The 25,386-nt window shown below is 47.5% G+C and overlaps 1 protein-coding gene across 3 annotated transcripts in view; it reads left to right on the plus strand.

The window, feature by feature from the left end:
- nexmifb (neurite extension and migration factor b) overlaps nucleotides 1-25,386 on the plus strand; it is a 342,720-nt gene that overhangs the window by 221,570 nt on the left and 95,764 nt on the right. The window lies entirely within an intron of this gene.

Consider the following 25,386-nt stretch of genomic DNA (forward strand, 5'->3'; position numbering starts at 1 on the left):
TCCTAATTGTAAAGTTGTGATTTAGCTACAGAAACAGCTCGAAGCAGAGAAAAATTAACCGTTTCAGTGGTTTTGCTAACATTTCATCAGTATGCAAGTAGGTGTCCTCTCGATATCGCTCAGTTAGTTAGAGGCTGCTGGTATATTTGTATTTCCCAGTTAGGCAGAGGAGTCATGTAGGTATAGCTAAAAAACTACTCTTCCTAACCACACATACTCTTTCAGGATTAGCGCTGAAGAGCACTGAACTTGCATTTATACGGCACTTTTGGATAATTAGAGACTTTTTCCCAGGGTAGAGGGGTCAATTACGAGGGAGCGTAGGTTTAAGGTGCGAGGGGCAAGGTTTAGAGGAGATATACGAGGTAAGGTTTTTACACAGAGGGTAGTGGGTGCCTGGAACTCGCTGTCAGAGGAGGTGGGGCAAGCAGGGACGATAGTGACGTTTAAGGGGCATCTTGACAAATGCATGAATAGGATGGGAACCGAGGGATACGGACCCTGGAAGTGTAGAAGATTTTAGTTTAGACGGGCAGTGTGGTCGGCGCAGGTTGGAGGGCCGAAGGGCCTGTTCCTGTGCTGTACTTTCCTTTGTTCTTTGTTTTCACAACCTCATAACAGAGAAAAGCTGGAACAAGGGTCACAGTTTATAATTAAGTGCTGGGTGCCAAGGGCACAAATGGCGGAGTGGGAGCCAAATCCCACGGGAGGCCAAAAATGAAAGTCTCGCTAGCGAGATCTAGCGACGCGATCATACCCGACCCTTGCCTTTGACGTAATGAGCTTCCCACCCAGGAAGGTCAGGAACCTCATTTAAATACATTTAAATCTCCACTGTATTGACCCCCACACTGGGCTCGCATCACCGTGGCGAGGTTTACAGCAGGTCTGGAGCAGCATGAACCAGGCAAAGACACCCCGCACAGGGGGCGCACAGCTAGGTACAGCCCTCAGAGGGGTGAGGGGCAAGCCTGGGCACTGCTCCTGGCACTGAGCACCAACCGGCAGTGCCAACATGCAGTGTCAGGAGGGTTTCCTCTGAGGAACTCCATGGGGGATGCATGGGTTTCCCATGTCCATGGGCAGGTTCTATGTTATAATTAGGGCGCCCCATCTCTGTGCCCCCCACCCCCACCCCTCCCCGCACCACCAGCATGGTACACGCCTCCAGCTCTTTAGCTCTTTTGTTCCTAATTGCTGGAAAGTATGACGAGAAAGGCTGGCTGTGTAGCTAGGTGAGCGACACACCGATTTTCTCGCCTGAGCCAGCACTTAGAAAATAAAATGGAAAATTCCGCCCAAGGTATCTCCCATTTAAGACTGTGATGAGGAGAATTAATTTTCTCTCTCATAGGATCGCGAGCTTTTGGAACCCTCTTCTCCCGAGAGCGGCGGAGGCAGTGAATAAATCTGAATAAGAGATAGACAGATACTTGACTCACTCAAGTGTCAAAGGCTCTCTTGGGCAGGTGGGAATGTGGAGTTGAGGCCACAATCAGATCAGCAATGATCTTATTGAATGGTGGAGCAAGCTCAAGGGGCCGAAAGGCCCACGCTCCCTAATTCGTATGTTCATATGTAAATAGGAAGAGGAGGAGGCCATTTGACCTTCACCAGCCTGCTCTACCATTCAGTAAGATAATGGCTGCACTTCCAACTCAAGTCTATTTCCGCCTTACTCACCCCCTGATGTCCAATGTTTCCAAAAAATCTATTGATATCAGTCTTTATTACACTCGAGGACTGAGCATCTACAACCCTCTGGGGCCGAGAATTCCAAAGATTCACAATCCTACAATATCCAAAAGTGCTTTCACGGCCAATTAAGTAATTTTAAAGTGTAGTCACTCTTGCAACGAGGCAGCCAATATTCTCACAGCAAGACCTGAAAAAAAAAAACAATGGGATAAATGACCAGATCATCTGCTACAATGGAGGCGGCTGAGGGAAAAATATTGGCCAGACCCCAAACAATTTAAAAAGTAACTTAATTCTGAAGAGAAACGTTCTATGAAGGAGAGCCCGAGGAGTCCCAATACCACGGCGTATCCCAGATCAATACCGACATCTGTGAAATTGTGTCAGAAAGATGAGTCCTATTACTCCATGAAACACCACGTTGGAACATCAATGTTCAACTTCCATGGTCTCAATGGAGGAAGATACTTTTGTATGCTACTTTGGCATGTGCTACTTAGGCTTACAAATGGAATCACAGGGTAACCAGTGTCTGAAGGTGAAAGGTCAGCTGTTCAGATTATCAGTATATCGATTTGGATTTAAAGTTGCACCTGAAGTTCTTATGTTTGATGATTAATTTTGTTCTCAAGTTGTCCGACAGTTCACTGACTCATAAGAAGGTCCCAAGAAAATAAGCACTTTCCCAGTGAAACCAGTTTAACTCCTGGCTCAATTCCAAGATGTGAGGGGAGAGTGACTGCCCTTCACACCAAGGCAGCATTTGACCGAGTATGGCATCGAGGACCCCTCTCAAAACTGGAGTCAATGGGAATGGGGGGGGGGGGGCGGGGGGGGGCGGGGATCTCTCGACTGGTTGGAGTGATACCTGGCACAAAGGAAGATGGTTGCGGTGGTTGGAAGTCAATCATCTCAGCTCCGGGACATCGCTGCAGGAGTTCCTCTGGGTAGTAACCTCCGCCTAACCATCTCCAGCTGCTTAAACAATGACCTTCCTCCAATCATAAGGTCAGAAGGGGGGAATTCTCACTGATGACGCACAATGTTCAGCAACATTTGTCACTCCTCAGATACTGAAGCAGCCCATGTCCAAATGCAGCAAGACCTGGACAATATCCAGGCTTGGGCTGACTAGCGGCAAGTTACATTCATGCCACGCAAGTGCCAGGCAATGACCATTTCCATTGAGAGAATTCAACCATCTCCCCTTGACATTCAATGGCATTGCCAACGCAGAAACACCCACTATCAACATCCTGGGGATTGCCGTTTAGAAACCAAACTGGACTAGCCATATACATATACTGTGGCTACCAGAGCAGGTCAAAGGCTTGGACTCCTGCAGGGAGTAACTCACCCCGTGGCCCCCTCAAAGGCTGTCCACCATCTACAAGGCACGGGAGTGTAAAGGAATACTCTCCACTTGCCTGGATGAAAGCAGCTCCAAAAACACTCAATAAGCTCGACACCATCCAGGACAAAGCTGCCTGCTTGATTGCTCCCCCTTCCACAAACATTCAAACCCTCCACCACCGATGAACAGTGGCAGCCATGTGTACCATCTACAAGATGCACTGCAGTAACTCACCAAGATTCCTTAGACAGCACCTTCCAAACCCATTACTACTACCATCTAGAAGGACAAGAGCAGCAGCTACATGGGAACCCCACCACCAGGAGGCTCCCCTCCAAGTCACCCACCACACTGACTTGGAAATATATTGCTGTTACTTCACTGTCGCTGGGGCAACATCTTGGAATTCCTCCCTAACAGCACAATGGGTGTACCTACATCTCAAGTGCAGCGGTTCAAGAAGGCAGCTCACCGCCACCTTCTGAAGGGCAACTAGGGATGGGCAATAGATGCTGGCCTAGCCAGTGATGCCCATATCCCATAAATTAATTTTTAAAAACTGGTTCAACTTAACATATCAGTGGTAATATTCGTGCCTCTTTTGGTTTCAAGCTCCATTCCAGCACTTGATCATATATGCAAAGCTGACAGTGCGTTCCAATAATACGGGACTGTTGCATTGTTTGAGATGTTGTCCATCGATTGAGACATTCAACTGAATCTCTGCCTGCCTATTTGGCTGGATGAACAAGCCTCCTCCTGCATTATTTGAAGAGAAATGCGGTTCTCCAGGTGTCTGGCCAACATTTACTCCTCAATCACCATCACTAACAAGCAATTTATTGGTCATTACTCTTTGTGCTGTTTCTGTGGAAAAATTGAAGTAACCACACTTTAAAAAAAAAAAAATTATTGGAAAATGACTTTGGGAAATCATTAAATACAAGTTATTTTCATAAATGGTTCACAGTTCAAGACTGGTAGTGCACAATATATAAAACAAAAAGAAGTATAATCATCGTGTTCCTTTTTCAGTTAAAAGGCTCTTAATTTGTTACATAGTGTGATTTCATGACCATTGACAATACTGCCATGAGGGCACATTGATATATGTTTAAAAAGCTGCTTATGCTAAAGTTAGCTCTTGAGGGGTCAAATTAACTAGACGGTAAAGCTGGGAGTTGAAGCCTAGGATATCCGATGAGGTGTATGTACCAGTGAGCTGGAGACAATGAACTATAGTTCATAATTCTACTGATTGTTCATTGTCATTGCGACAACTTTAGACATTTGAACTCCGCAGGGGTCATTGCCAAGTTAGGCAGTTAGATTTCATCCTCCAGTCAGGGATTGTCAGCTGACATTAGACACCGGTTTCTCAAAATGAGCTTCGTTAAAAAGGAAAACCGTTAAAAGCCTTTGCTCAGACAAACACAGCTGGAGAATAATTAGAATGCATTTTGTTAAAGTCAAGTAAGATAGCCCACTGACATGGGGAAGAATGGTACCTTCTTTATTTTGCATCATTATTGCAAAGATAAGTTGTACTGATTCAGCTAACTGCATCTGATTGTAACTTCCTTTGTGCGTTTACCAAACTGTAAAGTATGACAATTGGGAATAAGCCTCGCCTCAGCAATGTTAAATGGGTCAAGATATTTTTTTAAAATACATGTATGAATGACACAAATATCCATTTCAAGCCACGTGGGGTTATTACTGGGATTATAACCCCAAGTTATGGTATTGTACAAATAGATGTAGGGCAGTGTGATTTAGCTTCTATGGAATATAAAGATGCTCAGATCACTGACATGAGCAACTGACACTACTGAACTAAAAAAGAAAATATCTGTGGCAGACTGGAATTTGTAATCCAATACCAGCTTAACTTTCAATATCAAAATAGTTAAATCTTTATCTGAAGTAAGCTAGTTCTGATCTTTTTCTTTCCTTTATTTCCGATTATGTTTTTAGGAAAAACTGTCGCAAGCCTGATTTGGAAGGATTTGTCTTTGCTTTATATGTGTTGGTTGTGGCTCTTGAAGCTTTTTTTCTCGCTGTCATTTATAACTGAATGTCTCGGTAGGCTATTTGGCGTATTAAGATATCTCTTGCGAGCTAGGTGTTTATAAACGACTGGGAGTATTTTCATAAACCACATCTATTATATTAATTTACCCAATTTGACATGGCGGGACTTGAACTCCTTATGCTACAGTAGCTGGTCCAGTACTGCAACCACAATGCAAGTACCCCTAAATACCCCTCATTTCTGTTGCTGGGTCACACCTGTAATATTAGCTGTGCTGTAATGTTAGGCGCTGGCTGCTCTGTGCATTTCCAAAATAATTTACTTTCCTCTATAAACAAAATGGTTATGTTTCAAAACGTGGTTGGAAATAAGCCAAGGCTGATGAAATGAAGGCCACCCGTCTCTCTCTCTCTCTCTCTCCCTATGCTACTCACGTATTGGTCGTCTAATGCCAGGTGGATGAGGGCCTACGACCCACAACTGCCCCTTCATTGGCAGTCACCTCGGGGTTGTGGAGGGCGGGAAAGGGATGGAGGGAACAGAAATGATGCTGTTGGAATTGGATACAGCAAGGTTGTCCTGAGGTTGCAATTTTGAGGCAAAACAAAAAAGGGGTATTACTCCAGGGTGGATTGTGCTGTATCCAACTCAATGGTGAGAGTGGCACTGGGTACCTTAAATAGGAAATTGTTCCATCCCCCGGCACTTGTTTTTTTTTTTCACTCAAAACACAAAATTTCATAATTCTTTAAAAACGTTGCTGCTTTGTTCGCACAATAGTTTGGGATTTCTGTGGCCCATAATCCTAAAACTGCAGCCGGCCTCGCGAGTCTCTAAACACTATGCAATGCACCTTTTAGAACATCTGTTTGATTTTGTTAAAATGTACTAATATATGTCTCACAGCTGTCACTGTTTACGATAGGATATAGTAATTCACAGTCTGTTTAATTCAACCATGGACAAATTTTCAATTTTGTAGCCAATTGGAGGAAGTAAACTGTCTCAGAAATTTTAAATAAGTACTCATTTTCTCCGTAGGTTGGTGAATTAGATTTTTTTTAATGGAAAGTGGGAGGACGAACTGGGTGGTCTGGTTGGTTAGTAATTAAAACTCTTTGATTCTTTGCTTCTGCAACTTGGATTTGAGTCTACCTCAGAGAGATGGAATTCAACCCCTGTCTTCATCTCTAGACTGCAGAGTTTAGTCCCCAATGAATATCAGCTGATAGTTCATTATTGTGCCTAGCTAGCTCTGATCAGCAATTTGATTCAGGAGGAGGATGGTCATTTAAAAAAACATTGGAAATAGCGGACTTGTGTTCGAGTATTGTGAGGGAGCTCTGCAGCTGCGAGCCCGGCTGTTTCATATCACCCCCTCCATTGGTTGTCACTGGCAAATTTGGAAAGATGGACCAAACTGGGGAGAAGAATGAACTCTTCACCGGAATACAAAAAGGTGGCCTTAAATACAATTTTGGAACCGTTAAATTGAATAGAATGTGCTTCAACATATGGGGCTGGTTTCTCCATTTCGGAAACTCAGGGTACGATTTAACACATAAAGCACAGAGCTCCATTTGGGTGGTGAGAACAACCCCGCTATCTAATGGGACTCTGGTTGATTTTTTCTGGTCTCATTGTGAATTCCCCGCCGAGGCCGCAGTTACTTCACCAGCACAGGGCTAAATCGCTGGCTTTGAAAGCAGACCAAGGCAGGCCAGAAGCACGGTTCAATTCCCATACCAGCCTCCCCGAACAGGCGCCGGAATGTGGCGACTAGGGGCTTGTCACAGTAACTTCATTTGAAGCCTACTTGTGACAACAAGTGATTTTCATTTCATCTACACCGACGAGCTCAACTCATCAGTGCAAGAAGAGATCGAGGCACCATTTTTAAATGCCGTCTCGACCACCCTCGAACACCCTACCATGGCCTCGGGAACCCCAATTCACCAACTTCTTTGGGGGTCCTTGAGCCAGCCCTCGCCATGCCCCCAGGGCAGAGCACTCCGGGCCTGATCCCTGGCTTGTGAAACTTGGCACCTGGGCACCGCCAGGCTGGCAGTGCCACCCAAGCACCCTTGCAGAGCCTGGGTGGAACTTGGCAGTGCTGAGGTGCCATGGGGAGTGGCCTACCCAGAGCCCGACCAGCTGAGGGCCTCCGATGGCCTTGGAGACCCCCAGGTGCTATTATGGCTGGTCCTCGTTTATGTGGACCAGTGATGAACAGCGCCATGGCGAGTTCTCCCAGGCATAGACGTTAGTTTTCGGGCCTCTGGGGAATTCCTAATTGCTCACTTAAATATGTTAATCTGGATCTCGCCCAATGAGGGCAAGATCCAGATCGCAACTCTTGCGTGATCTTGTTCGATCTTGCAAGGCGTTCCAAACAGCACAAATCTTGCGGGTGGCTTCCCGCGGGATTTAACGGACTTGTCGCATCACCAAATTGGGAGTGACGAGGCCGTTTGATCGCACCATAAGTGTTCCCACTGGAATGGAGTGGTGTGTGATTCGGGACATGCAAATCGGCCACCACTCTGCTGGCATGAATTGAAAGCAATTCCCATTCCCACAGGCGGTGTAATCCCTGGGGCTAGAATTTGCATTAAAGAGCCTGACAAGCTGGAGCTGCTTATAAGTGGTCCACTTACCACACACTCATTCCAGCCACGAAGGTGGCCCAGAAACCCCCCCCCCCCCAGATTTTGGGAGTCTGAAGTGGACGCACTACTCGATGCAAATGAGGTCACCCTCTTCCCCAGGGTGGGCCACAGTCTTGAGCCCACCCTCCTGAACAGTGCCTGGGAGGTGGTGGCAGAGGCAGTCAGTGCTGCCAGTCTCACCTGGAGGAGACAACTGGTGATCCTGAGGGCTGGGTGTCACTGGTGAGGCCTTTGTTCTGAGAGGGGTGGTGCGCCAGGGAGAACATAGAACATACAGTGCAGAAGGAGGCCATTTGGCCCATCGAGTCTGCACTGACCCACTTAAGCCCACACTTCCACCCTATCCCCACAACCCAATAACCCCTCCTAACCTTTTAGACACTAAGGGCAATTTATCATGGCCAATCCACCTAACCTGCACATCTTTGGTCTGTGGGAGGAAACCGGAGCACCCGGAGGAAACCCACGCAGATATCGGGAGAACGTGCAGACTCCGCACAGACAGTGACTCAAGCGGGAATCAAACCTGGGATCCTGGCGCTGTGAAGCCACAGTGCTATCCACTTGTGCTACCGTTCCAAAGGCCACGGTGCAGGTGCCCGTTGGTTGGGGTGAACTCTGCTAAACCCTTGCTTCTTTTGCAGTGGGGCTGCATTTCTCAGGAATACATGACCTGGTGGGTCATGCCCATCCTCTTGGTGGTACTGCTGGGGTATGAGGGTTCCCAGAGTGGCGACTTTAGTGGGCTCCCACATCACCAGAGGCTCTCTGAATATTTTCAGGACACAGTGAGCAGTCAGCAGTGTGAACAGCTAGGAGCCTATAACAGAGGGGTGCGTTTAAATCACATTCCGTAGCAATGGCGGTCTGGGCCAGGCCACCCTGATCCCGACTTAGCGCCAAGCTGTTCCCCGCTACTCCCTCCAGTCCAAGCAGCCACCCCCCAGCTGCCCTCGCTCCCTCTCAACAGCCATGGCGCCCAGGCCCCACTTGTAAATTCTTGCACCAGTTCCAACTGAGAGGGGCGGAACATTGTGGAGGGGTGGAAAAGTGCAGTGTCCGACCCACTAATGAGTTTTAAATCCATGCAAATGATGGTCTTACATGGGCTCGCCCGACACTGGGTGCGAACCTCTCTAATGCCGCCAGCAGGGGACCTGTGAAGGCGTCAGTATCAGCGACGGGAGGAAATCGTGATTTTTCCATTGCGCGCTATCCTCTGGCAGATCGCAATTCTCCCTGCCGGGGGCGGGAAGTGGCGAATTCAGCCCACGATGTTACACGATATCAGGATAAGCTGCAGATAAATTGTTTTGGGTGGTAGAATGTTGCAAAACATCAAGTATTGTGTGTTTCTTTGAATTAATTTTTAATCAGTTTTGTCTCTTTCCTCCCTCTCCTCCGCCTTTAGAAGAAATTGACTTCTCGGTGGATTATGCCCCTGTGGTTGCTGCTGCCCTCCATACTGTCCTCAATTAGATGTCATCAGCTTGAGTGGCAGCAGGGTTTTCTACATTTTGGGGCATCTCCATCACATTTGTTTCCCTCTCTCTTCCTCTGCAGTTGGCAGCATCTTATAGCCAAGTGCGCCCACACCTGATGGCGTAACCTAAGTACATGAATGCCATATTCTGTTCGACTATGCAGGTCATGGCATTCGCATCCTGTGTTCTACTTCAACAACCAAACATCTAGTTATCATCCAGTATAATCAGTTCGTAATAGGAGTGGGAGTCCCAGCTCATTTCTCCTCCCCCCCTCTCCTCGAGTACATTGGAGCTGGCTGAGGTAATGTAACTTAGCAAATGCTGAAATTGAACCTCCGTGCCTGCATGGCTGAACACTACACAAACGTGCACATTTATTCACTTAGAAATATATATATATTTGTGAACAGAATGAAATCTTTATTGTCTTGATATAGTAGGAGATTGAGATATGACATCTGGCTTCACCGTTTCAGACATCCAGCTTCATCTACATTTTACATGACTGCACACATTATTACTAATTAAAACATAATGGAGCTCTCATCTTGGTGAACAAAATGTCAGCAATGTCTGTTTCTTAAAATATATATGTATTTCCATTATATGCCACCTGCTAATTTCTCCCCTTCAAGTCTCCCTGAGCCACATGCTTTCCAAGGGTGTGAAGGACAGGAAGGTGAAACCTCTTGGCCTTCTGCCAATGTCACGGTGTACCAGCTGTTAGGAGTGACTCGGTTCTGTGTGTCTGTGTGTGTGTGTGTGTGTGTGTGTGTGTGTGTGTGCGCGCGCACGCGTGTATGTTATCTGTGTGTGTGTGTGTGTGTCTGGCTGCCTGTTCACATTTGTCAGATGCTTTCTCTCCTGTTTCCCCCACCACCGTCCATTGGCTTCTCCCAGCAACGCAGATGACTTTGATAGTCTGGTATTTCTTAACAAAATCAGCGTTGTGCTTCTATCTCTCAAACGTTCCACGAGAGAATTTGTTTGCACAGTTTCTGTTTTCGAATGCATTCGCAGCAAAATGAATATTAGGGCACAAAGAAAAATGTTCTCGTCTGTAAATCTGCCAGCGAAGAAATGTCTTGTTGATGGATTTACCAGGGGGCCGGAATATGAAATAAATATACATAAACAAAAAAAAATCCACAATGGAAAACATCTAATAGCAATGGCTTAACAACAGCTGAATAATTCCGTGACCTCGCCCTCATCAGCACAAGCTGAAGGCAGCTGTTACCAGTCGCGTTGCAATCAGCAGCTGCAACTTATTTAAATACATCACTATAGTAAATTGTGATGAACACAGAAATATCCGAAAGTTGCAACACGCCCTACACAATTACATTTTAAAAAAAAAAATCATAACTCTTCTCATCACATAATAGTTACTACAGCAGACAATATATTGTAGCTGCAGACCCTTGCATCGAATAAAAGTGTTCTGACTGAAGAAGATTCGGCAATTTTAATTCTCACCTCGCTAGAAAAGAAATTACACAGAAAAAGCAATAAAATGTCAAACCGTAAACTGGCATTAGGATTTAGATATGTTTTAACTTAATTTGCTGTTCAACAGGTGTGTTCTATTAGTCACTTCAGCATGCCTTGTACACTTGTGTTTATACAGTCTTCCGTTTCAGTAGAGCCCTAGAAACATATAAAATTCTAACGGGATTGGACAGGGTAACCCAACATTTCAGGTAGATTGAGAAAGACTGTTCCCGGTGGTGGGGGAGTCCAGAACCAGGGGTGATAGTTTGAGGATAAAGGGGTAAACCTTTTAGGACTGAGATGAGAGCAATTTCTTCACTCAGAGAGTGGTGAATCTGCAGAATTCACTGCCACGGAAGGTAGTTGAGGCGAAAACATTGTGTGATTTCAAGAAGGAGTTGGATATAGCTCTTGGGGCTAAAGGGATCAAGGGATATGGGGGGAAGGCGGGATTGGGGTATTGAACTTGATGATCAGCCATGATCATAATGAATGGCGGAACAGGCTCAAAGGGCTGAATGGCCCTCCTCCTGCTTCTATTCTCTATGCATGTTCCTATGCATGACCATACGTCACTCTGCCACTTTTGAACTTAGAATGGGGAGGCTGTCGCCATAGACACACCATTCTCTACATTTAGATAAACCCGCAATGAATTAAAGCAATAGAGTTTGCTGGCTTATCCAAATGAGATATTAAAATGTGATAGTTTGGTGATGTGATTTGAGCTGGTGTGCACACCACAACTGGCGGAGGGAGTCAGCTGTTCCCGTAGCTGTGTGCACTCCCGACACAGGGTATAAGCTCCTTCGAACGATCTACAGGAAGAATTATGCTGACCTCTCCGTGTGGGGGAGACGTAAAAAAGATTCATAAAACTTTACTTTGATCTGTATAATATTCTAAAATAATATGATTTTGGTTTGATCTTGGAAACTTTGAATCTCCTCATCCAGCGGGTCAATTTTTCCAATTGTTCGATTGGTCTGTTGTATAATGAATTCCACACGATAACAGAAGATCTGCCCATAGCGAGGAAATACAAAACGAGATTTTCATGACGAGCTAACATTGCCACTGATGTCAGTCAATTCTATGACCAGTTGACTTATTGTGGGAAATGGGCTGCAATAAAATAATATGTCATCCGAACAAAGCCATGGCCAGCTAGTGCTAGCTTAATAATTAAGTGCCTAATTTACTGCTTGGGCACTGTTTAACCTGCAGGAACAATACACACTCTCAACATTATTTATATCACGTTTTTCAGATGCAGCTACTTTCCCATAAACCACCCTGTCCGTGTATCATAGCTTCAGCCATCAAATTTACCGTTCAAAGCCTGCGCTCAAAATATTAACCTGGTGACCCAGTTGGCAAAGCTGTGATGTGGGACAGATTGAAAGGTACCAGGTTCACACTCCATTTTGTAAAGTGACATTCTTGGTATGGACTAGAACTCTTGCCTCTTGAGTGAGAAGGGTTGTGAGTTCAAGCTCCACTCCAGTGACGTGAGCATAGCAGCACGGTAGCACAGTGGTTAGCACAGTTGCTTCACAGCTCCAGGGTCCCAGGTTCGATTCCCGGCTTGGGTCACTGTCTGTGCAGAGTCTGCACGTTCTCCCCGTACCTGCGGGGGTTTGCTCCGGTTTCCTCTCTCAGTCCAAAGATGTGCAGGTTAGGTGGATTGATAAATTGCTCTTAGTGTCCAAAAAGGTTAGTTGGGATTACTGTTACCACAGTCATCTTATGCAAAAGGGACTATGTTTTAATGAGACCATTGTAGTTTCATATAAACTTGGTAATCCGTGCTAATCTTAAAATCTGTGTGTATTTGATAAGATAAGTGTGGGGGTTCAAGGAGTATTTTATAATAATCCAACTTTTCATTTTTAATAAAAGTTTATTTTTGTTGTTAAAACCAATGACTGTTCTTCCACGTTTTATAAAAATAAGTTACAGTTGGGGCCTTTTGAGCCAGGGTTCCATTCTGGAATCTTCCCGTCCAGTTATAACATCAATTGGGATTGTAACAATCATGGAATCATAGAATTTACAGTGCAGAAGGAGGCCATTCTGCCCATCGAGTCTGCACTGGTCCTTGGAAGAGCACCCTACTTAAGCCCACATCTCCACCCTATCCCCATAACCCAGTAATCCCACCTAACCTTTTTGGACACTAAGGGCAATTTGAAATGAAATGAAAATCGCTTATTGTCACAAGTAGGCTTCAATGACATTACTGTGAAAAGCCCCTAGTCGTCACATTCCAGCGCCTGTTCGGGGAGGCTGGTACGGGAATTGAACCGTGCTGCTGGCCTGCTTTAAAAGCCAGCTATTTAGCCCAGTGTGCTAAACCAGTCCCAGCATGGCCAATCCACCTAACCTGCACATCTTTGGACTGTGGGAGGAAACCGGAGCACCCGGAGGAAACCCATGCAGACACGGGGAGAACGTGCAGACTCTGCACAGACAGGGAATCGAACCTGGGACCCTGAAGCTGTGAAGCGACAGTGCTAACCACTGTGCTACCGTGCCGCCCAGTTTTACAACTCTCCCTGCAGGTTTCCTTTGTCATCAAGGCTTTTACGCAAACTCCGAGGTCCAGCCACTGATTTCCACAATTATTTCAAATAATGTCGCCTAAGCTGCAGTAATTTCTCACAAACTTCAGCACTGCAGCAGATCTCTTTCTGGCCTCTCACAATCCAATGTCTTTTCAACTCTGTGAACTTACTGAACAGTAATCTGTCCTGGTTCCCAGTTTCCTCTGTTCCGTTAACTCCAGACTTCTTGGAAACATCTTTTCCTATCTCTAGTTTCCTTAACATTTGGACATCGGGGGCGGGATTCTCCGACCCCCCCGCCGGGTCAGAGAATCGCCGGGGGGGGGGGGGCGGCGTGAATCCCGCCCCTGCCAGTCACCGAATTCTCCAGCGCTGGAGATTCGGCGGGGGCAGGAATCACGCCGCGCCAGTCGGCGCCCCCCCCCCCCCCCCGGCGATTCTCAGGCCCGCGATGGGCCAAAGTCCCGCTGCTGTAATGCCGGTCCCGCCGGCATGAATTAAACCACCTCCCTTACCGGCGCCGCGAGCGGGCTTCCGGGGTCCTGGGGGGGGGGCATGGGGCGATCTGGCCCCGGGAGGTGCCCCCACGGTGGCCTGGCCCGTGATCGGGGCCCACCGATCCGTGGGCGGGCCTGTGCCGTGGGGGCACTCTTTTACTACGCGTCGGCCGTGTAGGTCTCCGCGATGGCCGACGCGTAGGTGAGCCCCCCCTGCGCATGCGCGGGGATGACATCAGCAGCCGCTGACGCTCCCGCGGACTTCTGGTAGAGTCCCTTCGGCCCTGGCTGGGGTGGTGCCAAAGGCCTTCCACGCCAGCCGGCGGGGATGCAACCACTCCGGCGCGGGCCTAGCCCCTAAAGGTGAGGGCTTGGCCCCTAAAGGTGCAGAGAAATCCGCACCTTTAGGGTGGCCCGACGCCGGAGTGGTTCACGCCACTCCATCCCGCCGGGACCCCCGCCCCGCTGGGTAGGGGAGAATCACGCTCCAGGTATCGGGCATGGATTTTCTTAACTATTGCTCCATAGTAATAGTAAGGCTGAGAGAAACGTTCTCCCTTTAGTCTTACAAAACCAACTATTTCTGGCAGAGCTGTGAGAGCTGCCTTCTCTCTTGCTACCTAGCCAACTGCAATCAAAATAGCCAAACTAAAACTTAAAAGCTCTCTACCTCACAAGGCCCCAGTTGCTAAGCGACACCCCCATGCCTCTGCTGGCCTATTTATTCTTCATGCTGTAGTCCTTTCTAAGCATAATAGAAACACAGTTGGATCTTAACCAACCCCTGCACATGCAAACACCTTTGGCCAGCGCGAACCGAACTATAGGTTTTACCCTTCCAGGCACAAAAATATTACATTAAAACCCACTTAAAACTATACCTTATTTCTAATGTTACCAATACAAATATAAATCCCATAAAAGCACCTTTGTTTTCCTAACACTATGCTGATACTTCCATGCAGTGCGGAGGGAGTTGTCACACTTGAATGAAATGTATAACCAAGATCTGACTGTGCTCTCTGATGGTGCAATTTGAAGCAGAGGAGGGAGTTCTCTCGGTTTCCTGACCAACACTTACCCCTCAATTAACATCAATGAAACAGATTTGCCTCGTTTCTAAAATAGTATGAAAGAAAGACTTGCATTTCTGGAGCGTCTGTCTTGACCAAAGGATGTCCCAAAGTGCTTTGAGTCAATGGAGTTCATTAAGTGTGGTCACTGTTGTAAGAAACATGTCAACCAATTTTCACACAGCAGAGTAGCACAAACACAAAAGGAAACGGGTTACCCGGTCGTTTAAGTAATGTTGTTGAGGAATAAATTGGAGCCACATGACCAGAGAACTCAACTGTTCTTCAAAATAGTGCGCTGGAATATTTTACATACATCTGAGGGGGACCAGACCAGGACTTAGTTTAAAGTCTCATCTCCAAGGTACTTCCAACAATGCAGTGCTGGCTGGTTGGCGTTAATTTGTGTTTTTCAGGACGGGATTTACCAAGCATGTTTCGCGGTGGCGGGTGGCGACCTGCCATTGGTCGACAGTGGGATCGTCTGGTCCCACCGTTGTCGGTGGGGTTTCTCGTTGAATGTACCCCCTCAACGTCGGGAAAGCTGCTGCGGGGGTGGACCCGGTCCCGCTGGCATGAACAGTTGGGAAATCTCACCCCAACTCTCTGGAGTAGAACTTTAATCCACAACCTTCTGACTCTGGTGACTGGATGTGGCCACTGAACCAAGACTGACATTGCAAATTGGTTACCATGTTGGCATTTGACCGTGCTTATAAAGTACTTGTAGCTGCTGAGGGCTTTTGAATATCCTGATATTGTGAAAGTTGCTCTATAAATGCAAGTTATTTCTGTCTTGCCTGACTTGGCTCGTCTTAGCTGGGACAACATCTTGGAAAGCTGTTCATCTGAGAAATTGGGGTGAGGAAGAGGTTGGCCAGTGGTCCTATTCCCAATCGGTCTGGAAAGTTTAATGTGTTTCGGTGCTGAACAAAAAAAATCATAGATTCAACTAACCTGCTGAAGTTCATTATAAGGACACTCAAATGAAGATGACTAACTACTTTGCTGAGATGCTTTGGGAAAGCGCCGAATCCTTACACAAATGTGAGTCACCGTTTCTGGGAGTGACTGGGGTAACAGGACAAAATCGCTGCAAGGTTTTGTTAGAATTGTGCAACGTGAGTGCAATAACCGAGGAATTGGCAAAGAGGAGTTTCAAACTACAGAAGAAAATCTTTCTGACTCCAAGCTTCCTAATTAGGCAGTAAGAAAAATAGGTTAGAGGGGCTTGAACGTGTCTTGCTCTGAAGTTATGGCAGCCTGCGTAGGTGGAGCTGGAAGGAACTAAAAACTGCTTTGAAGCACTGAAGCTTCACACGTGACATAATCCTGCAACCATTTCAGTGGCAAATATAAGTGAAATGTAAAGCCGATTGCCACGATTGCAATTTATGATTGTGTGCCCTTAAAAATAACTCTAATCCAACTCTAATTAAAATGAAAAACCTACACGTCGATAAAGATTGCAGAAATAGCACCTCAGTTTTGTACCGGTTTTTGCCCAGATAGAAGTGTTATCACTCACTCTGTTCAAGAAATAAGCCCCACTGGAGTCTTGACTGGTCCACATACAACAACACACAGCATAAAATAAAATGGCCAGCCCTGTTACCTAAAACTATAATGAAGGTGGTGAAGGTCATGGAAGGAGCCCTGCGGAATCTATCCTTGGAACTCTGGTCTTCGTTCCGAAGCTTGACTGAGCTTGAGTATTCTGCCAAGCTCTCCATATTCTCTGGTGACAGAAGACTTAATGAAGCCCCTCTTTCCCCAACCCTCTCACTGCCCCTCCCCCCCCCCTAACGTGCACATGTACGCAGACCCCCACCCCCCACACACGCATACACACACACACAAGCACACCGGTCTCTCTTCACACACCCCTTCCCTCTACTCATACAGCAGGCTCTCTTCTCAATCCTCTCCCCACACTAAGTAGCCCCTCTTCCCAGACCCCACCCTCATATTCACACAGCAGTCCACTTCCCAATCCTCCTCACCCCATTCACTCATTCAGCAGCCTCTCTTCCCAAACTCCTACCCCTACTCAGTCACTCATACAGCAGATCCTCTTGCCAACTTCCCTCCTCATCACTAAACACAGAAGCTGGATAGTGTCCCTTCCTTCTCCTTTTAGCCTAGTTTCCAGTGCCTGCAAAGCCATGTCAGCCCTGGTAAGGAATCTTCACAAATGGAATACAGAAGCAAAAATAGCAACAAGATCAGCAGTGCACCCCTGCCTGTGGCAGTGTAGAGTAGGTTCAATGGGAATTCTCATTGACAGCGGCACGCTGCCAAGAAACCTGTGGTTGGGAAGCCGGAGAATCCTGCCCTCTGTAAACAATGAAGTTGCCACACACCTTCCAGACCAGTGATCTCCAACTTTTTTCCTGCACTCAGTCAGTTACCTGCGAGGGACACCTGTACTGGGGCAGAGGATAAATATAGTGTGAGGCTCTAGGCCTTCACTTACCGCCCGGGAGCAGGGACAGGCGGACCTGCGAGGGACATCTGTACTGGGGCAGAGGATAAATACAGTGGAGGCTCTAGGCCTTCAATTACCTCTGCCCGAACCAGGTTAGTGTAGATGTCCCAGGCTCACTGAATATCTCACTAAAAGTGGTTTCAGATGGGATCTTTGGGCACACTGACCACCCCATGCTGTTTGCTGGCATCAGTCTGGTGGATCCAGTGCTTACATTCTGGGAGTGGAGACAGCCGGACCTGCGAGGGACACCTCTACTGTGGCAGAGGATAAATACAGCTCAGGGCCTTCACATACCTCCTGCGGAGTGGAGACAGCCGGACCTGCGAGGGGCACCTCTACTGGGGCAGAGGATAAATACAGCGTGAGGCTCAGGGCCTTCATTTACCTTCTGGAAGCAGAGACAGCCTGACCTGTGAGGGACACCTGTATTGGGGGAAGAGGATAAATACGGATCAGGGCCTTCACTTACCTTCTGGGGAGTGAAGACAACCGGACCTGCGAGGGACACCTGTATTGGGGCAGAGGATAAATATAGTGTGAGGCTCTAGGCCTTCACTTACCACCCGGGAGCAGGGACAGCGGACCTGCGAGGGACATCTGTACTGGGGCAGAGGATAAATACAGTGTGAGGCTCTAGGCCTTCAATTACCGCCCGGGAGCAAGGACATAGGACCTGTGAGGGACGCCTCTACTGTGGCAGAGGATAAATACAGCGTGAGGCTCAGGGCCTTCACTTACCTCCCGGGGAGCGGAGACAGCCAGACCTGTGAGGGACACCTGTACTGGGGCAGCGGATAAATACAGCGTGAGGCTCTAGGCCTTCACTTACCTCCCGTGAGCAAGGACAGCCGGACCTGCGAGGAACGCCTGTCCTGGGGCAGAGGATAAATACAGCTCAGGGCCTTCACTTACCGCCCAGGAGCAGGGACAGCCGGACCTGTGAGGGACATCTGTACTGGGGCAGAGGATAAATACAGTGTGAGGCTCTAGGCCTTCACTTACCTCCCGGGGAGCGGAAACAGCCAGACCAGCGAGGGACATCTGTACTGGGGCAGCGGGCTGAATTTGAAAAACAATCCAGAATTGATGTCATATGAAAACGATAAATTAATTGGTTGGTAAGTAACTGCTAATTTGCATGACCTGTTCTAAATTGCTTTCAGATTAAAGGTAATTAGTATAAATATTTTACAAAACCTAGTTGGAAATTTAAAAAAGACTAATTAACTAAAATAGAGATGCTGGGTTTGGAGATGTGTTGTACCTGCATGATGTGGGAGCTGGTGGACTCCATTGTGGTTCCTAGTGAACACATCTATAGCAAGTGTTGGTTGCTCGAGGAACTTCAGTTCAGAATTGATGGGCTAGAATCTGTGCTTTGGATGCTGTGACTCATCTGGGAGGGGGGAGAGTTACCTGGACGCTGTGTTTCAGGGGCAGTCACACCCCTCAGAGTAATTACCTTAAATTCGGCCAGTGGTCAGGGACAGGAGGGTGTGACCATGAGTGAGGCAGTTGGAGGGATCCAGGAGCCTCAGCCCGTGTCCTTGTCCAACAGGTTCGAAATTCATGCTCCTTGTGTGGACGAGAGAGGAGACTGCGGGGAGGATGAGCAAACTGACCACAGCACCGTGGTACAGGGAGCCGTTCAAGTGGGGGGAGAGAAGAGAAATGTAGTCGTAATCGGGGATAGTTAGGGACATAGGCACTGTTTTCTGTCACCAGGATCGAGTGTCCCGAAGGCCACCGGATGTTGCCTGTCAGATGCCCGGGTTCGAAATATCTCATCTGGGTTGCAGAGTAACTTGGAGTGGGAGGGTAGGGTAAAGATCCAGTTGTCATGGATCCCACTTGGGTATCACCGACACAGTTAGAACAAGGATAGAGGTTCTGCTGAAAGAATATGAGCAGCTAAATTAAAAAGCAGAACCAAAATGGTAAAAAGCTCCGGATTACTACCTGAGCCACCAAGCTAGTTGGCACAAGATCAATAAGATTAAAGAGGTGAATGTGTGGCTCAAAGGTTTGTGTGGGAAAAATGAGCTTGAATGCATGGGACATTAGCACCGGCTCTGGGGAAGGGGAGACCTGTTCCGATGGGACGGTCTTCACCCGAATCATGCTGGGACCAGAGTCCTGGCGAATCGCATAACCAGGGCTTTAAACAAAATAGTGTTGGGGAGGGTGGGCGGGGGGGGGGGGGGGGGGAAGAGTTCAGTTGTCTGGAAAGTTAGAAAATCAAAGTTAAAGGAGAAGGTAGGAGTGCAGGTTCATGATGACGTGGATTGTTACCAGAAAAGGAAAAGAAGGGACATAATGGGTGAAAGTAATGTTGCACCAAGGAATCAGACCAGAATAGGGAAATTTGACAGTAGAAGAAACTCAAAGGTTTTGTGTCTGAATGCACAGAGCATTCGGAGCAAAAAGAATGAGTTAACAGTGCAAATAGAGATAAAGGGGTATGATTTGGTGGCGATTACTGAGACCTGGTCTGAGAGTTGAATATCCAAGGGTATTCAGTATTTTGGAAGGATGGACAGAAAGGCAAAGGAGCTGGTGTAGCTTTGCTGGTAAAGGAAGGGATCAGTGCTGTAGTGAGAAATGATACAGGCACTGGAGATCAAGACGTGGCATCAGTCTGGGTAGAAATGAGAAACAGCAAAGGAAAGAAGTCCCTGATGGGAGTAATCTGTAGGTTCTCAAACAGTAGCTCTGCAGTGGGGCACAATACAAACCAGGAAATACTGGAGACTTGTAAGAAAGGTATGACAATAATCATGGGTGGTTTTAATATGCATATAGATAGGATTAATCAAATTGGCAAGGGTAGCCTCGAGGGAGAGTTCATTGAATGTGTTAGAAATTGTTTCTTGGAGCAATATGTCGTGGAACCAACCAGGGGCAGGCTATTCTGGATTTGGTATTGTGCAATGAGGAGGGCTTAATTAATGACCTCATAGCTAAGGATCCTCGAGGGAAGAATCATAGAATTAAATAAATATTCACAGCACGATTGAATTTTAAACTCCATTTGAGGGTGAGAAACTGGAATCCCACACTAGTGTTCTGGAGTAAAACAAAGATAATTGTGTCGGCATGAGGACAAATTTGGCCCTACTGCACTGGGCAAGAAGACTAAAAGATAGGACAGTTGATGAGCAGTGTGATGCGCAATCAATTACTCTCGGGACAAGGTGAGTCATAACTAATAGGCATTAATCTGCTAGAACTGTTCCCCAGCAGCTTCGATACAGAAAGTGAAGGCTGCTGGGACGGCATCGGTTCTTATACTCCGCCTCTCAGGGCGGAGCTATGCACATCAGCCAATGATAGACTCCTGGGTCCAGCCAATGGTCATCCACCTCTCAGGAACCGCAATACCTGGTATTACCACACAGTGGCAGTTGTTTAAGGAGATATTCAGTTCCTCCTAACTAAAATATATTCCAGAGAGGAAGAAAGATTTTAAGGAGAAAAGAAACATCCATGGCTAAGCAAGGAAGTTAAAGATAACATAAAGACAAAATCTAAGGCATACCATATTCCAAAGGCCAATGGTAGGCTGGAAGTTGAGAAACTTTTAAAGATCAACAAATGGTAAAAAAAAGAGCCAAAATATAAAAAGGATAGCAAAATATCTATAAGTATATGAAAGGGAAGAGAGTAGCTAAAGTGAATGTTGGTCCTTTGGCAGATGAGACTGGGGAGTTAATAATGGGAAACATAGAAATGGCAGAGACACTAAATCAATATTTTGTCTCAGTTTTCACAGTGGAGGACTCTAATACCATCCTAATGGTAATAGGTAAAGCAGAGGTATTAGAAAGGGAAGAACATAGAACAATCATCATCAAGAGAGAAAAAGTACTAAACAAACTATTGGGATTGAGGGCAGCTAAGTCCCCAGGGCCTGATGGCCTACATCTTAGGGCCTTAAAGGAAATTGCAGTGGAGAGAGTGGATCTATTGGTTATAATATTCCAAAATTCTCTGGATGCGGGAAAGGTTCCAGTGGATTGGGAAAACATTAATGTAACACCCTTATTCAAAAAGGGAGGCAGAATGTAGGAAACTATAGACCAGTTAGTTTAGCATCTGACATTGGGAAACTGTTAGAATTGATTATTAAGGAAGTAATATCAGGACATTTGGAAAGTCAAAACGCAATCCTTCAGAGTCAGCATGGTTTTATAACGGATAAATTGGCTAATTTGCCAGATGTAATAAATCAAGTGGACAATGGGCATCCTGTAGATGTAATGTATCTGGACTTCCAGAAGGTATTTGACAAAGTGCCGCACAAAAGGTTAATACACAAGATAAGATCATATGGGATTGGGGATAATTTATTAGCTTGGGCAGAAGACGGAGAGTCGGGATAATTTTGTCTTTTTCTGGTTGGCAGGGTGTAACTAGTGGGGTGCCAAAGGGTTCAGTCCTTGGGCCACAACTATTTACATATGTATGAATGACTTGGCTGCAGGGATAGGAGGTACTATAGCCAAATTTGCAGATGATATTAAAATAGGTAGGATAGTAATTTGTAATTTGGAAATAAGAAATTTACAAATAGATATAGATTGGTTAGGTGAATAGGCCAAAATTTGGCAGATGGTGTTTAATGTGGATAAGTGTGAGTTTATCATCTTATCATCTAAATGGGAAGAAGCTTCAGAGTGTTTCGGTGCATAGGGATCTGGGTAACCTCGTGCATGAAATGCAGAAAACCAGTATGCAGGTACAGCAGGTAATAGGAATGCAAATGGAAATTTGACCATTATGTCTAAAGGAATAGAGTATAAAAGTAGGGAAGTGTTGCTGCAACTGTAGAAGGCATTGCTGAGACCGCACGTTGAGCATTGTGAACAGTTTTGGTCCCCTTATTTGAGGAGGGATGTAGTTGCATTCGAGACAGTTCAGAGGAGGTTCACTGGATCAATTCCAGAGATGAGGGGTTTGCCTTATGAAGAGAGACTGAGCAGTTTAGGCCTAAACTCTCTCAAGTTTAGAAGAATGAGAGGAGATCTAATTGAGCTGTATAAGATGATAAAAGGTATTGATGAAAGTAGATGTAGAGCGGATGCTTCCTCTTGTGGGGCAATCTAAGACGAGAGGTCATGGCCGGGATTCTCCGACCCGGAGCTGGCTTCCCATTCCCCGGCGCCGTTTCTCCGCCGCCAGAAGGATTGCCGCCACGCTGGTCGGGGGCCATTGACAGCGTCCCCCCCGGCGATTCTCCGGACCCCGATGGGCCGAGTGGCCGACGGGTTTGGCCAAGTCCCGCCGGCATGGATTACTCACCTCCCACACGGCGGGACCAGGAAGGTGAGTGTGCGGAGGCCGTCCTGGAAGGGGGCCGGGGGGATCTGACCTCGGGCCCCCACGGTGGTCTGGCCCTTGATCGGGGCCTACCGATCGGCGGGCGAGCTGGTTCCATGGGGGCCTACTTTACTCCGCGCCGGGTCCCTGTAGGGCTCCGCCATATTGCCCGTGGGCCGGCGCAGAGAAGGGAACCCTGCACATGCGCCGAATCACGCTGGCTGTTCCGCGCATGCGCGTAAATACGCCGGTTGTTCTGCGCGTGCGTGAAAATACGCCGGTCGTTCTGCACGTGCGTGAAAATACGCCGGCCGTTCTGCCCATGCGCGGACTCGCGCGGGCCATTCCGCACCGGCTGGAACTGCGGGGACGACTCCTAGCCCCCAGAAAGGTGAGAATTCCTCACTTTCGGGGGCCGTTGACGCTGGAGTCCTTGGCACTGGTTTTCACGCCAGCGTGGGGAAATAGCCCCATTATCAGAGAATCCCACCCCATAGCTCTAGGATCAGGGGTAGCAGATTTAAAACAGAGAGGAGAAGAAATTACTTCTCTCAAAGGGTCGTGAATCTGTGGAAATCGCTACCCCAGAGTGTGGTGAATGTCAAGACATTGAGTAAATCTAAGGAGAAGTTAGGCAGATTTTTAATTAGTAATGGGTGAAGGGTTATGGAGAACGGACAGGAAAGTAGAGTTGAGGCAGAGAGGAGATTGTATTGAATGGCGGAGCGAGCTCAAGAGGCTGTATTGTCTACTCCAGTTCCTAGTTCTTATGTTCTGTCCAGCTAGACAAATTGGACTGCCTCTTCTTCACAGATACCATTGCTTCCTTGGAGTTCAGGGAGCTGACGACCCCAAATGGGGCCACTGATTTACAGTGCACAGATTGGGAACTCCTGCCTGATGTTACATTCCAGAAGGCCAGGTGGTGAAGGATGTGAGGCACGATCAATTGCACAGAGACGAGAGTTGAATGCAACCGAGGCTTTATTACTCTAAGATGTGTGGCCTCCTACAGCAGCTGGCAAAATGGCTGCTGTATAGGGAGCACACATATTTATACTCTGCCTACTGGGCGGAGCCAGCAGGCAGGGACTACCCCTGTACCTGTAGTACAGGGTCTTACCACACATCTTCTAATATGTACAACAGTGGTGATAACCACATTCACCCCCAGTTAAAATTGAGTCTGGCGGGGATGGTGTAGAACTATATACAGAGCAAGTTTAATATACAGAAGCGAAAAAAATATATATCTCTTTCTGAAGTCCAGTACAAGGTGGTTTGATGGTCCTGAACCAATTATAGATTTAGCCGGTCCGGGGCCTTGATGTGGCGTTGGGAGCGACGCAGTGGTGGCGGCGATTCCGGTGTTGGTTTGGTCCTCAGTGACTCCGGGAGCGTGCCAGAATCCTCTTCGTCCTTGGGCTTGGGCAGGGGGAGGACGGATGGTCCTGGGGGGGTTGCTGCTGTGTGCGCTGGGGGAGGGGGCGTGGAGCCGGGCCGGAGGGGTGTGTGTGTGTGGAACCTGCTGGTGCGAGGTCCCTGAGGGAGACAGTATCCTGGCGGCCGTCGGAGTATGCTACGTAGGCATACTGGGGATTAGCGTGGAGTAACTGCACCCTTTCAACCAACGGGTCCGCCTTGTGGAGTCGGACGAGCCTACGGAGGAGTACGGGTCCTGGAGCTGAGAGCCAGGTCGGGTGTTTTGTTATGCTCTTGACGTCGCATAAGCTGCTTCCTTAATGTTCACTCTGACAAAGGAAGGTTCAGACTTGGAAATAGCTTTAACACGTTTATTAAACTATTAACAATTCTCCTACTTGGATTTGACGCTACTGTTAATCCTGCTATAGCTACTCAGACTGAAGAACCAGTCTGCTACAATCCACGTGGTGGGTGTGATGTTCAATCAACCCTTTGTCTGTACTCACTGAGTGTCTCCACTGGAAAGAGACTGAGCATGTGTGATGTGTCCTTTTATATGGGTTGGTGTAATGCCCTCCTGTGGTAGTGTCACCTCTGTGTGTATCGTGAATGCCCATTGGTCGTGTCCTATCTTACTGACCTATTGGTTGACTGTCTGTGTGTCATGTCTCTGGTGCTCCCTCTAGTGTCTAGCTAGGTGTAGTGTATGTACATTAACCCTTTGTGTACTTACAGTGATGTATATCACCACAGTCGGGAGCGACACCCTGGATCTGGACTTCCTGGGGAAGGCAAAGAGACGTTCATGGGGTGTGTCGTTAGTGGCGGTGCATAGTAGCGACCGAATGGAGTGCAGTGCATTGGGAGGACCTCCTGCCAGCGGGAGGCCGGTAGATTTCTGGACCGTCCTGTTCTCCCTCTCCACCTGCCCATTTCCCCAGGGGTTATAGCTGGTCGTCCTGCTGGAGGCAATACCCCTGCTGAGCAGGATCTGACGCAGCTCATCACTCATGAATGAGGATCCCCTGTCACTGTGGATGTAGGCGCGGAAGCCAAACAGAGCGAAGATTGTGTTGAGGGCTTTGATGACGGTGGCTGACATCATGTCGGGGCATGGGCTGGCGAAGGGGAATCTGGAGTATTGATCGACCACACTGAGGAAATACGTGTTACGGTCGGTGGAGGGGAGGGGCCCTTTGAAATCCACGCTGAGTCGTTCAAAGGGGTGGGAGGCCTTCACCAGGCACGCGCGGTCCGGCTGGTAGAAGTGCGGTTTG

Source organism: Scyliorhinus torazame, chromosome 5 (genome assembly GCF_047496885.1).
Source record: "Scyliorhinus torazame isolate Kashiwa2021f chromosome 5, sScyTor2.1, whole genome shotgun sequence".
Classification (NCBI taxonomy): domain Eukaryota; kingdom Metazoa; phylum Chordata; class Chondrichthyes; order Carcharhiniformes; family Scyliorhinidae; genus Scyliorhinus; species Scyliorhinus torazame.